The sequence below is a fragment of the Psammomys obesus genome, unplaced genomic scaffold, assembly GCF_907164565.1.
Source record: "Psammomys obesus unplaced genomic scaffold, mPsaObe1.curated_primary_1811, whole genome shotgun sequence".
Lineage (NCBI taxonomy): Eukaryota > Metazoa > Chordata > Mammalia > Rodentia > Muridae > Psammomys > Psammomys obesus.
The window spans coordinates 43,669,080-43,685,369 of NW_026585504.1; positions in this window are offsets into that span (position 1 = coordinate 43,669,080).

The following is a 16,290-nucleotide window of genomic DNA, read 5'->3' on the forward strand; positions in this document are numbered from 1 at the left end:
TAAAAGATGAGGGTAAGGTGAAGATCTGCAGTTAGCTTGCCTGCCTCTCCAGCCAGAGTCAGCTTATTTTCCTTTAAAGACTTGTGCACCAGTCCTCTGCCATCAAGGAAAAGAATCTTTGTTGTAGAACAGATTGAGTTTTAACATTGACAGTTATGTTGATAACCTAGAAGCACTACTCTGAAATTCACACCAAGACTAATGCACAAGCATAATTAGCTCTCCGGGAATAAACAAACAAACAAACAAACAAACAAACAAACAAAAAACATGAAACACCAACTTTCTTAATGATGTGAGAGGAGCTCAGGGTGAATGTGACTCGATGATGACAATGACTTCTCAGTTGCTCAAAATCATTCATTTACTTTGTTCATTGCAAAGTAGCTACTGGTTACAAGGTTACAAGGTAAGCCAGATTCAGGCTGTGTCTCCAAAGCGTCTGCTTAATTAACCCTCACAGTAAACATAGTAGAATGATCATTGTTAGAGTATCCATTTGTAAGGAAAGGATACTGAGTTGAATGACGAACATCTGGAATTTATACTTTGTAATGTTAATTTGGTGTCAAGATTGTTTGTGCCAGTGTCAGTGACTACAGAACACTATGGTTAGTGCAAGGAAAGGGTTACCTACCTACACGCTTGAGCTCAGGGGTATTTCTCACTATGGAAATCAGTAGTATAATAAAATCTTTCTCAGACAGGTGACGTAAAGATTAAGAGTTTAAAATAAAACAGGAGAACAAAAGGTGTGAACAAAGAAGAGTGAGTTATGGTAAAATTTACGGCTTTTATACATAGATAATTAATTTTATAATGATGTAAAGAGGTAAACAATCTAAGTTGAACTGAAAATCAGGAAGTAGAAAGTAACTGTTAAGACAAAGGAGAATAAAATACCCAGGTAGCAAATTGTCCTTCAAATATATTTTGCTGACATCGCAGAGAAGTGACTGAAGGATTTTGTACATGTACCAACATATATTGAAAATGATGAGGATGAAGTTTGAGAGAAATCCTGTCTTGAAGAAGCAAAACCTTTTGCACATATGTTCAGCTTGTTACTTCCCTAAAAGTAGAGCAGAAAAATTTTAAATGACCAGCAGGGGAAACTTAATAAAAATGAGTTAAGACAAAGAACTTTTGGTAAAAGACATGGAACAAAAATTCAGCAGCATAAATAAAACCAAGAAACATAAATACCATGGTTCAAAGAGGTTATAATAGCTTATATTTTAATATACTTGAATTTGAATATTAATTTCCAAATCCTAATATCTTGAAGAGAAATCAGAGGGGAATATCAACATTTGATACACCTCAATTTCATAAAAAAGTTCAACGACCCACAAACATATAAAGCTGATAAGTTTCTTGTAATCCCTGAATAAAAAAATAAAGGTGCTTTAGAAACAATTATTATCTCCTTTTAAATTATTCTTACCAAAGTTGTAATAAAAGCAATTAAGTGTCTCACAAGGTGATTTGTAAGTCATAGAGAGAAATTAATTTTTAGGATAGTTAAGGATAACATGAAATGGTCAAAATCTTGCATAGGATTCAGAAACTGAGAGATATAATACTTTACTATGAACACATGTACAAAGAGCTGACATTGGTTGATTTGGTCAAATAAATTACCTACCGTACCAGAAAAAGAAAAAAAAATGAATTCAAGTATAAATGTTTATCATCCCCATAGGAAACTTTCAGGCCATAAAGTCCTTAACAGCAGACTCTGATAGGTACAGAAACAGGAGGATTTCTAGAGTTGATTAATTAGTCATACCTGTCAAGTAGATAACATTTAAGTTAAGTGAGAGACTGTGTCTCAAAACAGAGTGAGAAGTACAGTAGCTGAGGATTTCAGCTGATGTAGACTTCTGGCCTCTACAAAAAATCATAGACATGAATACACACAAAATGCATGACACACACATGTATAATATATATATATATATATACATATATATATATATATATATATATATTACTAGTTTTGAAAATTGACATATAGTAGTTCTTGTATATTATCCCTATAAGAAGCTAAATTAAATGTTTTCATTAAATTGTTACATGTACCAATTCAGAATATTATTTCTGAGACTCACATTTCCATATTAACAGATAACTATCACACATGTATTTGTAATGCCAGCCTTTACAATATTCAACTATCCTGAAGCAGATTCCAAAAACAATCAAAAATCTAAACAAACAAACAAACAAAAAAACTTCTAGAAGCAATGTATAAAGTCGTTTTTATTTACCTCCGCTTGAATATCTACTAATACGTTGCCAGGACAACATTTCACATATTTTTTCTTCTAATACGATGTGTTAAATTGGATGCTCTAGGACGCTGGAGATGACAGAATCATAAGAAATCTTCTGAAGGCAGCTGCACACAGGAAGTGAAGCCAACCCAAATGAGAGATGTATGCTGCAAGCAGATAAGCAGGAGGCACAGAATCATCTCAGCTCTTTCATATCAAACATGGAGCTACAGCATTCAATATCTTTGCATCAGTATTTCCTCACTTCGCTCTCATTCCTCTCCTGTGGAATGTTAATGTGTATTATGTGGCATTAAATGTTGGAATGATGTACTTTGATTTTAGATTTTACAGGGTTTATTATTAAGAGATTTCTGTGAGTCTCAGAAGACACTTTGAACTTTTGAATAACGTTAAGACTAGAAAAGGCTATGAAGACTTTTGAAGTAAGACTGAACGCCGTGAGACTATAGAAGCCAAGAAATGGAATGTAGTAATTTGAATGATAATGTTGCCTGAAGGCTCATATATTTGTATACTTTGTCCTCAGTTGCTGGCTCTGTGTGCAAAGGTTTAGGTGGATGGCCTTTGCTGGATGAAGTACATAATCAGAGGCCGACTTTGAGTGTTTGTAGTCTCAACCTTGTTCCCTCTGCTGCCTGCATGTGGTTGAGATGGTGAAAACTCAGCTTCTTCATCCAGTTGCCATGCTTGCAGCATTTCTTCACTACCCTGAAAGATTTAAGAGGGATATAATAGGACCTGGAGGGGACAGAAAACCCTACCAGGAAACCAACAAAGGCAAAAAAAAAAAGGGGTGAGTCCAGCAGAGACTGCAGACTGATGCATCAACCAAAGATTTTGCATAGAGGAGGACCTAGACTCCCTGCTTAGATGTAGCCCATAGACAGCTCCTCAGTCTACATGTGGGTTCCCTAGTAAGAGAAGAGACAGCCTCTGACATGAATTCAGTGGCCTTCTCCTTGATTATTTCTTCCTCCTGAGACAACATAGTCAGCCCACAAAGGAAGAGGATCTAGGCAGTCCTGATGGGACTTGATAGACTAGGGTAAGACAGTAGGGAAGGAAGACTTCCCCTATAATTGGAGTAGGAGAGAGGGATAGGGGAGGAAGAAGTAGGGTGGGTGGGACTGGGAGGAGATGAGGGAGGAGGCTCCAACCAGGATACAAGGCATATAAATTGTAACAACAACAACAACAATAATAGTGTTAAAAAAGAATTTGCAATAAGTTCTTTTTTTTTCTAAGTTGCATTTGGTCATAATGTTTTATCACAGCAACAGAAAATTAAAAAATACATATATCAGTGAGTATATATGTTTTCAGAGATGGCCATCAGCTATATTTTCATCATGACACCGTGTTAATTAATATCACCAATTCCTAGTGATTGCTAATATACAAATCAATGAATAAATACAATTAATAATTATATAAATGTACAAAGAGGTGACCTTTTATCATTTTAATTGAGAAGTGCAGATACTAGTGCATCATTAATTTCAAAGACGTAAGAGTTAATTCTTTGATAAAAAAATAAGGAGGGAAGAGTTCATTCTGCATTGCATTCTTTTCAGGTGGGGAAGGCTTCCTGTGCTTGTTACACTTTACATTTTTTTATTCTGCTGTCCACAGAAAGGGTGCATCTTCCCACTTAAACTGACACTATGTAGAAACTCCTACACATATCTGTTGGATGCTTTTCTCCACAACCATAAAATCTGAATTAATGAAACTGACTGTGAAGAATAATCAATACGAGTCCACCACTTGTCGAAGGGCCACCTAACACATCATTAAATGATGAAAACAAGATTCTGAAAGGCAGTAGTGTTTTTGTTTAGATGGTCTATCATTTTACCCAGACAACATTACTTAGCATGTAGCACCTTGATTTACTTACAGATTTACCAGATCACTGATCACATTGAAGACATAAGACATTATTCATTTGCTGTTTCATTATTATACCTATAAAACACAGCTTAGAATCTGGAGTGGTGTATCTCCCATCAATATTTTTAATAATCAGGATTATTTGCCTATCCTGAGTTGTTTGTGTTTATATTGAAGTTGAAGTTTTTTCTTTTTTTTTTTTCTGTGAAGAATTACATTGGAATTTTGATAAGGGTTATATTGAACCTGTAGATTGATTTTGGTAAGACGGCCATTGTTCTTGTCAGTCTATAATTATGAGAGGTGTTTCTATCTAGCCTCAAGTATATTCTTGAATTTTGTCATTCAATGTTTTTAAGTTTTCATTGTATAAATCTTTCACTTTATTGTTTCCATTTATTCCATTTATTTTCTGGAGGATATTCTGAATAACATAGTTGTTTTTATTTTTTTCTCAGTATATTTGTCTTTTGTTTATAAGAAGGCCACTGTTTTTTTTGGGTTAATTTTGTGCCTTGCTACATTGTTATTGTGTTTATAACAGTGGTTTTCAAACGGTGAGTCCTAACACTTTTATGGGGGTTGAACCACCCATTCACAGGGGTGAGATCTTAAGGGAAAGTGTAGGTGGAGAGGAAGTCTGGGAAACTGAAGAGGAGGATATAGTAGGTGGAAGGAGAGAAAACTGCAGTTGGATTGTATTGTATAAGAGAATAATAAAAAAAACAGTAAAAAAAGAAAAGTACTTTAAAATAGCACTCTCCCTATGCAGAAATGAAAAACAAAACAAAACAACAAACAAACAAACAAACAATCAACATGCTAGCCTGGATGCAAGGGAAAGGAAAACACTGGTTTATTGTTTATAGACGTGAAAACTGGTGCAGCCACTATAAAATACAATGTGGAACATTTTCAAAAGCTAGAGGTAGATCTATCACAGAATTCTGATATATACCACACAACCATTTACCAAAAATTCTGTATTATAATATAAAGTTAACTAATCATCAGTGTTCTTTGTTGCTCTACTCAGAATAACCAGAATATAAAAAACATGCATGCTTATGAAATGATTAATGAATAATGGAAACATGGTAAATTTACACACTGTAATATTATTCATGTTTAAAAATATGTGAACTTGCAGGTAAATGGAGTGAACTAGAAATAATCACTATGAGTGAATATTCCCATACTCAGGAAAACAAATATTCTCTGTTTTTTTTTTTTTTTTCTTATTTGTCTGTTTAATTGGAATACCAATAGATCATACAAAATAAGATAGGGCCTTTTGGAGGGGTAATCAGAATGAGGAATATATCAATCAGTAGTGTAAAGGGAGAAGAGGAACAGGATAGGTTAAATAGAGTAGGCATTGGAAGGTTGGGTAGAGGACCTAGAGAGAGGTAAGTAATTTTGACGAAACTTTTGGAAAATTGTAGGTAAACCTACTACTATAAAAAGCTTTCTACATATATGCATGCACATGTATAAAAAGAGTTTTAATACTTTATTCTATAATGACGTGAAACTATCCCTGCTAGACACTACCGTAAACAGAGCAAAAACGAAAATAGATTAAATAGTTTATCTCTTCTGGAGTTTTTCTTTTTCTTCAGTGAATCTCAGAGATCCCCAAATATTACAGGATATTGTCAGTGCCCTTGGAACCCCCCTAAAACTTGACAGCAAGAATCCGTTTCTGAAGACAACACTTATTTGAGTATAAAACATCAAGGAATGAAGCTCCTGCTGACCTGGAGGCTTCATCTCTGTTGCTTGGCTTTCATAGTGCTGTGCTGTGCTATGTGTGCTATTGGAGTAGAAACGTCAACCCTGATCACACTCAGCGGTGGACACTGAAAGTTACAAGAATGAATTACCTAGCAAAACATATCCTGTAGTACATAAGTTATAAGGATGTCATGGCTGTAGCCATTGACTGTTTCAGACTAGATTTAACACCCGTTCTCAACAAGATAAAACCCCAAACTGATACCTTATCAGTACCAAGTCTGTCTGGCTAGACAGGACCCACGTCCTTGGAGAGAAAACATATTGTTATCATTTGGCTAAATGAACATATCAGTAAACTGTCTCCTAATGACTTATATTTGCACTCATAAATGAATGTATCTCTCAGTTTTCACCAGAGAAGAGATTTTTTTTTTTTTAATATGTGGGTCGTCACACAGAAATCCGAATCTAATTAAGGCCCGTAGAGTAAGAGATATTGGAATACTTATGACTAAAAGGCACATCAGCATCAAATCCTCCAGCGTCTCAGAGATCAGTAGAGAAGAGTTGTCAGAGTTTGTGAGTGCCTAAGGCTGTAGACGATAGCTAGAAAACCAAGTGCTGGGCAGAGCAGAGCAGTTGTTCCTATCAGTTCACAGCTGTTGTGACAGCATGTACAGCCCCTTCATGAGCTCACACCAGAGAATGTACCAGCATGGAGTGAAAAAGAGATCATGAAATCCTACCCCTAGCTGTGGAGCTATTGAAAATTAGTAGCTGCTGGAGAGACGGAGAGTCAGCCTCTTTAGGGGATGTATGATGTCTGGTGTGTTGAATATGCTCCAACAGATATCCATATATTTAATAGCATACAGGCAGCAGACTTGACGCGTTTAAAATGGAGGAAGGACCTCAGTGTTGTGTAGGTATGGAAGGAGCGGGAATTGGTCTTGAAGAATTTGGGGTGAGGTAATTATCAAAATACGTTGCATCAAGTTCTCAAGGAATTCATACAAACAGAAAACTGCAAATTAATATTTAACTACGTAGTTTTTACCTTTGGGAATTCTCACACACTTCTAAAACTCCTGCTAATGAGGGAGATGATAAAGATACTGATTTTTCATGTTTTCTTTATATGAAAATTCATATTTGTACAGTCAGATGCAATTCTCTTTGAAGTAGTTAATGTAACACATTATGAAAAGTTTACGGTAGCCATATTCTATAGTGATTGCAGTTTTCTCTGGTTTATACCCTTGAGTGGCTTTCTGACATCTGTGATTGCTTGACGTCTTCAGATTTGCTTACTGATCACTATAATAATAGTAGTTTCCTTATTTCGTCACAATCACTGGAATTTCTGGCCATGGAGAATGTCATGGTTAATTTTATGCATAGCAAGATAACACTTTTATCAACATCAGTGAACACTTCACTTGGTAGAACTTACAAAGTCAAAGCAAGTGACAATTAGCCAAGACACCTCTTCACTTGTGGGTCTCCCTAATCGTTAGCTATTGAAGAAGCTTAGTTTGGGTTTCTAGAAAGCAAGAAACCATTGCCTTATTGAACACCACATTTTATATAAGTGCGTGTGTTCAAAATAATAGTTTGTTAAAGAAATGCTAGTGTGGTAGTTACAACCCCTTGTGCAGACCTAATATTATGTTTTCCTATAAACACTAGAGGTGTTCTTTCATATATTCTGTTAATCATTTGTGAAGTTATGCCCTCGCCATTTTCAGTCTTTCTGGTTCACTAGGGGCCTTGAAACCCTACATTATTTTTTCTGCATACCATTTTTATTTGAAGTTCGAGATGAAAGACTTCTTTAACATTGCTATCAATCACACTTGAAGACTCTGAGATAATATTATCTGACTAAACCAACCATAAAAGAAAGGCTATTTTAAAAGCTTTAATATATTCTTTAAACTTAGTCTTGTTTCCAAATTTTATTTATTAAGTAAAGAATAATTTCTAAAACATATTAACAATATTTTTCCTATTAATTATAAAGATAATGAATTAAAATAATCTTCAGAAATAAGTGGTAATCTACTATACTTAAATTCTGTCTTCACCAATGTAATAGAAAATTTCAGTCAGACTATTAATCTGTAATATATGGAATAAGGCTAGGAAAACCCCTTTCATATTTATTTTTCATCTGCTTTGTCCAACAAGAGCATAAGTTTATGGCATTTTCTACAAGTAATGTTTAACTTATATAAATAAATGAGAGGTGTCAACATTATTGGTTACCAATTTTTTAATAACCATACCAAATGCTTTCACACATACAATATTATTCCTTTTAAACTTGTGGAGTAAATATTATTTTTCAGTTTTATTCATATTGGTGAATTGTGATTACTGTCAATTAGTTTTATGCATCCGCCACTAAGATTTATGGGAAAAAAGACTTAATTTAGCTCACCAATGTAGAGGATACAGTCCATAGTTCCTTGTCTTCGTGAGCTTGGCTAAGCATCATGGCAATGAGAACTAGTAACAGAGGAAGTTCTTTATGATAGACAGAAACACAATGGAAAGAAGTTAGGACCAAGGACAACTATGAAAAGATGGCTCCTATGATCCATTTCCAACCAATCTCTACCTCCAAAAGCATCAAAAAACTTCCAAAATACCTTCACCAATTACTTATCATTCAACAAATGAATCTACAGGAAGCATAAAAATTCAACTATCATAATTAAACCATCTCTAAATGTGAAAGCTCAGTTTAACATTATGGCCTAAAAAGAACCATTGGATTTGTTACATTCACCTTAAAAGGTAATTATGGCTATAAATGTATGATTATAAAATGGTTTATTTGTTGCTGTAATATTCTGATTTCCTCTGACAGTAGATGGTGAACTATAAATTGGAAATCACAGGACATCTTCCTTCAGAGAGCACTTGGATCAGCACTGCTTCAAAGCAAAGAGAACAGGTGGTATGGTTACGTAGGACTTTATATGAATATTGTTAACAACATAAAACAAAATGAAAACAAAAACAACAATGACAGGACCAAGAGTCAGAAGTAACAAGGCATGAGCTTCTCTGCTTAAATGGCCATAGATCTTTGTTTCTCTAGACTGTACTGCCATTGCCTTGTGTTTGGTACCTTTGATTTGTTGTCTCATATGTCCATAATACTTTCCTCTAGATATAAGTATACCTTGCCTTAAGCGATTTCCTCAATATAATCAGCCAAGCCTCTCATATGTATCACATTTTCCCTTCATCACTTGTGTTCTACCCTATTTTTCAAGATTTAAAATTTAAATACATAGAAGTATTTCTATATCTGCTATCAAAATGAACCAAATTGCAAGAGTGTCTTGTGCATCATTTTATCATTTCTGTATCCAAGCACTCGTCAGAAGCTGTTCTTAAACACAGTTGTCATTCACTTTAAGGTAATAATTTCCTTCATGCTAGACTGGACTGGATTTCACAGTAATTTGCTCATTTTATCATAACATGAGAATCTGAACAATGGAGGAAAGAGACTCCAAGTTTAAGACCAGTGAAGAATTCTTGACCAAGATGTACTTCTGGGCACCAGAATAGCTACTAAGTGGTCAGAACAGAATGATGAGTAACAGAATAAAGATGAATGTATGAGACGTACATTCACTTGAACAGAAGTTTAAAAAGTTTCAGACCCTAAATTTGTACAGAAAGAGCAAATCATAGAGTGGTTATTGAAAACTAAACACAAGTATATCCTAACTTTTTTAAAGACATTGCCTAGAAATCCACAGAACTATTCCTTCCTTAGTGAATTATGCAGTACCCATTTATCTAAAAATTACTTCAAACTATATTACGAACAATTGAAAAATACATTTATTTGGCATGTTGTTAGACCTGTGTGCAGTGGTACCTTTAGGTTACAAGTTCAAAAACACCATTGCCTCTCCAGCTCCTCCATATTACTCTCCCTACCTATTCTGCCATCAACACATTTACATCCACACCATCTGCAAACACACCTACACTCACCCATAGAACTATAATTCATAGAGCCTTTAGACAAAGGCCCATGTACAGTGGCTTCAGAAAAGGACCCAACATTAAGAGTTCACAGAGAACCCAGGTTCGTTTTCCCGTGACCAAAAGGAAGGACGCATTTTCTGTACCATGGAATGTAACACTCCCTTCCTACCTCTGCAGACACCAGGCCCGTATATCCAATGCACATACATCTACGTAGGCAAAAATGTGCATATAAAATAATTCTAATTTTAAAGAACCTATACACAAAGTCTTTATATAAAGGTCAGGAATATGGTTCTTGTTATATCTGTGTTTATCCAGTGAGAATAGAGTTTAAATTCACATTATAGCCATTGTTTCAAAGATAATTGATGCCTATAGAATATCAAAACACCCATAATGCTATTGCTTTCTCTATAAGCAATCACTTCTTTGTATGTTTTATGGAGCAGCAATACAGAAAAATTATCCACCGTTGCAGGCAATAGCAATGGGTAAAGTTGCTGGTTTTCATCTAAGCATTAGTGAGTATTAAATGAAATACTTATATTACCAGAAAAATATTTCATTTTTGAAGCTTTATTGCTGTTTAAATGGGTTAAAGTGAACACTCTTCTGCTGTGCAAGATGATTCTTTGAAAATTGCATGCAGAATAGAATGGTGAATCAAATTAACAATATGAAAAAATATGTCCCCTCTCAGTTTTCCATCTCATTCCCAGCTTCCTCACCTCCTTCCCCATTCTCTCCACATCTGAAACCCACCATTATTTCCTCATTCCATCTCCTGCCCAGTCCCCACTCTTCATCCATGTCTGCTGTCTACCCTATTTCCTCTACTGAGGGACATTCTGGCACCCTCCCTTGGGCCCTCCTTGTTACTTAGCCTCATTGGGCTTCTGGAAGAATATGTGTGTGACTCTAGCTGATACCACTAATGGTTGGGGGGAGGGGCATGAAGACTGAAGTGACCAACTCCTACCCAGGCAGGACTAGTGGAAGTAAGGGAACAACAACCCTCCAACAAAACTCTTAGTCAAAACATTACCCTGCCTACAAGAAATTCAGGAATAAAGAGGGGACAAAGATTGAGGGAGTGTCTAAGCAATAATTGGCCCAACCTGAGACCCGCTCCATGGTAGAGAGCCGGCCCCTGACATTATTAATGGTGTCCTGCTATACTTGCAGAAAGAAACCTAATCTTGACTGCCATCTGGGAGGCTCCAGCCAGCAGCAGATGGAGACAGATGCTGGGAATTGCAGCCAAGCATGAGGTGGAGCTCAGTGGGTCCTTTGGAAGTTTTGGGGGAAAGATCAAAGGACCTGGAGGAGACAAGAACCTCACAAAAAGACCAACAGAGACTACTAACCCAGTCCAATGGGGGCTTTCAGAGACTGAGACATCAACTAAGGAGCCTGCATGGTCTGAACCTAGGCTCCCTGCACATATGTGGCTGATGGACAGCTTGGCCTTCATAGGGAGTGCCTGGAAAGTGGAGGGGGGGGGCTGCTGTTTCTAACATAGACTCTATTGCCTGGTTTTGGATTACTTCCCATTGGCAGGACTGCTGTGCCTGGCCTCAGAGGATATGCTCAGTCCTGATGTGACTTGATTTGCTGGAGAGGGTTGATTATGAGGGAGGGGTGTCTCCCTTTGGGGGTAAAGGGAGAGGGGGAGGGGGAAGGAAGGGAAAGGAAGGAGATTGGGAGGAGAAGAGGGAGGAGGCACCCATGGAATATAAAGTAAATAAACTGAAAAAAGCTTTCTAAAACAAGCAAACAAACAAAGCAAACACCAGACATGCATTGTTCCAAAAGGTACTGAGAGCGATTATCAGCTCTTTTACATATATCAAGAATATGATAAACTTTGCTACCATTGCCATCACTCATATGATAGAGATTGTGAAATTATTCATTCTGTCTGGTGTCAGTGTATTGTTTTTGATCAAAACTTCTCAGCATCAGTCCTGCTTGTAGTCCCTTTTTCTCACCTCTGAGGTCACCTTTCACTTTAGCGTGTAAGTGTGAGCATGCTACAGTTTGCTCTATGTTCAAGGCTTATCTCAGTTCACAGAACCTCCTCCACTTATGTCTGGAGTGAATAGTAACACACTTATATTTGGCATTAATAGACTCTGCTTGTTCACATATCTTGCTATTGTGAAAAGTAATTTCAGTAAACATTGTGTTTTCTATTCAGTAAACATTCAGTAAACACATCTTTTTAGCCATCTGACTTTTATTCCTTTTGTGTACACATCAATTAGCAGGCTCTCCTTTTAACAATTATTTTTAAGGGTGTGTGTGTGTGTGAAATTTCCATGTAATTTCCATGATAGGAACTTACACTTCCACAGGTAGTATGAAAATATCCATTTCTTCACATTTTTGACAGAAATTGTCACCTCATATTGTTCTTGTGTTAATTATTCTAATATGACTGATGCAGTATCACTGTTTCAGATTCATTCTTTTTTAATGATTATTGTTAAGAAATTTTCATTTATGTGTTATACACATAGGCTTTCTTTTGAAAAATTTGCATCTGACATTTTCTAATTTTTTTCCTATTTTTATTTCAATTTATTCACTTTGTATCCCAGCTGTAGCCCCCTCCATCATCCCCTCCAAATCCCACCCTCTCTCCCTCTTTCCCTCCCATGTGCCTCCCCAAATACACTGATAAGGCAGGTTTTCCTCCTCTTCCATTTTACCCTAGCATATCAGGTCTCATTAGGACTGGCTGATCCTGATGACCTGGTAAGTCTGTTCTCCCCTCAGGAGGAGGTGATCAAAGAGCCAGATGCTAAGTTCATGTCAGAGACAGTCCTGTTCCCCCATTGTAGGGAACCCACTTGGAGACTGAGCTGCCATGGGCTACATCTGAGCAGGGGTTCCAGGTTATCCCCATGAATGGTCCTTGGTTGGAATATCAGTCTCAGAAAAGAACCCTGGGCCCAGATATTTTGGTTCTGTTGCTCTCTTGTGGATCTCAGTATACTTCAGGTCTTTCTATCTCCCTCTTCTTCATTAGATTCCCTGCACTCTGCTCAGTTTGACTATGAGCCTCAGAATCTGCTTTGTTACCCTGCAGAGTAGAGTCTTTCAGAGGCCCTCTGTGGTAGGTTCTTGTCCTGTTCCCTGTTTTCCCCCTCTTCTTTTTTTAATTTAATTTTATTTTTTATTATTAGTTACATTTTATTAACTCTGTATCCCAGCTGTATCCATCTCCCTTATTCTCTCCCAATCCTACCCAACCTCCTTCATCTCCTCCCTGCCCCTTTCCAAGTCCACTGATTGAGGAAGACCTCCTCCCCTTTCATCTGACCCTGTTTTATCAGGTATCTTCAGGACTGGCGGCAAAGTCCTCCTCTGTGGCCTAGCTGGTCTGCTCCTCCCTTGTTTGGTGGGGAGGTCAAAGAACCTGCCATTGAGTTCCTGGCAGAAATAGTCGCTGTTCCCCTTACTATGGGAAACCAATTGGTTGCTGAGCTATCATGGGCTACATCTGAGCAGAGGTTCTAAGTTATATTCATACATGGTCCTTGGTGGAATGTCAGTCTCAGAAAAGTCCCTTGTGCTCAGATATATTTGGTCCTTGTGGAGCTCCTATCCTTTCCATGGCATACTAATTCCCCTTCTTTCTTATGATTCCCTGTACTGCCAAGGGTTTGGTTATGAGGCTTAGTATCTGCTTTGAAACACTGCTAGGTAGAGTCTTTCAGATGCCTTCTGCGGTAGACTCCTGTCATACTTCCAATGCACATCCCATTTGTCTTTCAAAGTGAGATTGATCATCTTACCCTGTGTCCTCTTGCTTGTTTATCTTCTTTAGGTGTATAGATTTCATTATGTTTATTATATACTGTAAGTCTATATAAAGCAAGTATATACCATGTTTGTCTCACTCCTTCTGGGATACTTTACTTAGAATGATCTTTTCTAGATCCGACCATTTGCCTGCAAATTTCATAATTTCCTCATTTTTGATTGCTGAGTAGTATTCCATTGTGTAAAAATACCACAATTTCTGTATCCATTCTTCCATTGATGGACATCTGGGTTGTTTCCAGGTTCTGGCTATTACAAATACAGCTGCTACAAACATGGTTGAGCAAATGTCCTTATTGTGTACTTGAGCAAATATACCTAGCAGTGGTATAGCTGGATCTTGAGGAAGCACTATTCCTAGTTGTCTAAGAAAGCAACAGATTGACTTCCAATGTGGTTGTCCCAGTTTACATTCCCACCAGCAATGGAAGAGGGTTCCCCTTTCTCGACAACATCTCCAGCATGTGTTATCACTTGAGTTTTTTATCTTGGCCACTCTGATGGGTGTAAGATGAAATCTCAGGGTTGTTTTGGATTGCACTTCCCTAATGGCTAATGAGGTTGAGCATTTCTTTAAGTGTTTCTCTGCCATTCGATATTCCCCTATTACGAATTCTCTGTTTAGCCCATTTTTTAATTGGATTACTTGGTTTGTTGTTTTTCAGCTTCTTTAGTTTTTTATATATACTGGATATTAGCCCTCTGTCAGAGAAAGGGTTGGTAAAGATTCTTTCCCAATCTGTAGGCAGTCATTTTGTTTTGATAACAGTGTCTTTTGCTCTACAGAAGCTTTTCAGCTTCATGAGGTCCCATTTATTGATTGTTGCTCTTAGAGCCTGTGCTATTGGTATTCTGTTCAGGAAGTTGTTTCCTGTGCCAATTTGTTTTAGGCTGTTTCCCACTTTTTCTTCTAACTGATTTAGAGTATCTGGTTTTATGTTGATGCAAAAATACTCAATAAAATACTTCAAAACTGTATCTAAGAACACATCAAAAAATATCATCCACCATGACTAAGTAGGCTTCATCCCAGGCATGCAAGGGTGGTTCAATATACGGAAATCCATCAATGTAATCCACCACATAAACAAACTGAAGGAGAAAAACCACATGATCATCTCTTTAGATGCTGAAAAAGCATTTGACAAAGTCCAACACCCATTCATGTTTAAAGTCTTGGATAGATCAGGGATACAAGGCACATACATAAAAATAGTAAAGGCAATATACAGCAAGCTCATAGCCAACATCAAACTCAATGGAGAGAAACTCAAACAAACTGCACTGAAATCAGGGACAAGACAAGGCTGCCCACTCTCTTCATATCTCTTCAACAGTACTTGAATTCCTAGCCTGAACAATAAGACAATTAAAGGAGATCAAGAGGATACAAATTGGAAAGAAAGAGGTCAAAGTGTCACTCTGCACAGATGATATGATAGTATTCAGGAGTGACCCCAAAAATTCAACCAGAGAAATCCTTCAGCTGATAAACATCTTCAGCAAAGTGGCAGGATACAAAATCAACTAAAAAAAATCAGAAGCCCTCCTGTATACCAAAGACAAAAGGGCCGAGAAAGAAATTAGGGAAACAACAACCTTCACAATAGCCACTAATAACATAAAGTACCTTGGTGTGACACTAACCAAACAAGTGAAAGACCTGTTTGAGAAAAACTTCAAGTCTCTGAAGAAAGAAATTGAAGAAGATATCAGAAAGTGAAAAGATCTCCCGTGCTCACGGATTGGTAGGATTAACATTGTGAAAATGGCCATCCTGCAAAAAGCAATCTACAGATTCAATGAAATTCCCATCAAAATACCAACTCAATTATTTACAGACCTTGAAAAAAAGATTCTCAGCTTCATATGGAGAAACAAAAAACCCAGAATCTCCAAAATGATCCTGTACAACAACAGATCATCTGGAGGTATCTCCATCCCCGATTTCAAGCTGTACTACAAAGCAATAATAATAAAAACTCCATGGGATTGGCATAGAAACAGAAAGGAGGATCAATGGCACCAAATAGAAGACCCAGAAATAAACCCACACACATATGAATACTTCATTTTTGACAAAGAAACCAAAAGCATTCAATGGAAAAAAAGACAACATCTTCAACACATGGTGCTGATCCAACTGGATGTCTACATGCATAAAAATGAAAATAGATCCATATTTATCATCCTGTACAAAATTAAAGCCCAAGTGGATCAAAGACCTCAACACAAAACCAGATTCTCCCTCTTCTGATGTCTATCCTGATTGCCTTTGTGAATGAGGATTGAGTATCTTACACAGGGTCCTTCTTGCTTAGCTTCTTTAATTGTACAGAATTCGGTATGTTTACCTATATTATATGTCTAATATCCACTTGTAAGTGAGTATATATCATGTATGTCTTTCTGCTTCTGGGATACCTCACTCAGGATATCTTTTCTACTTTCATCTATTCTTCTGCAAATTTCATGACTTCCTTGTTTTTAACTGCTAAGAATT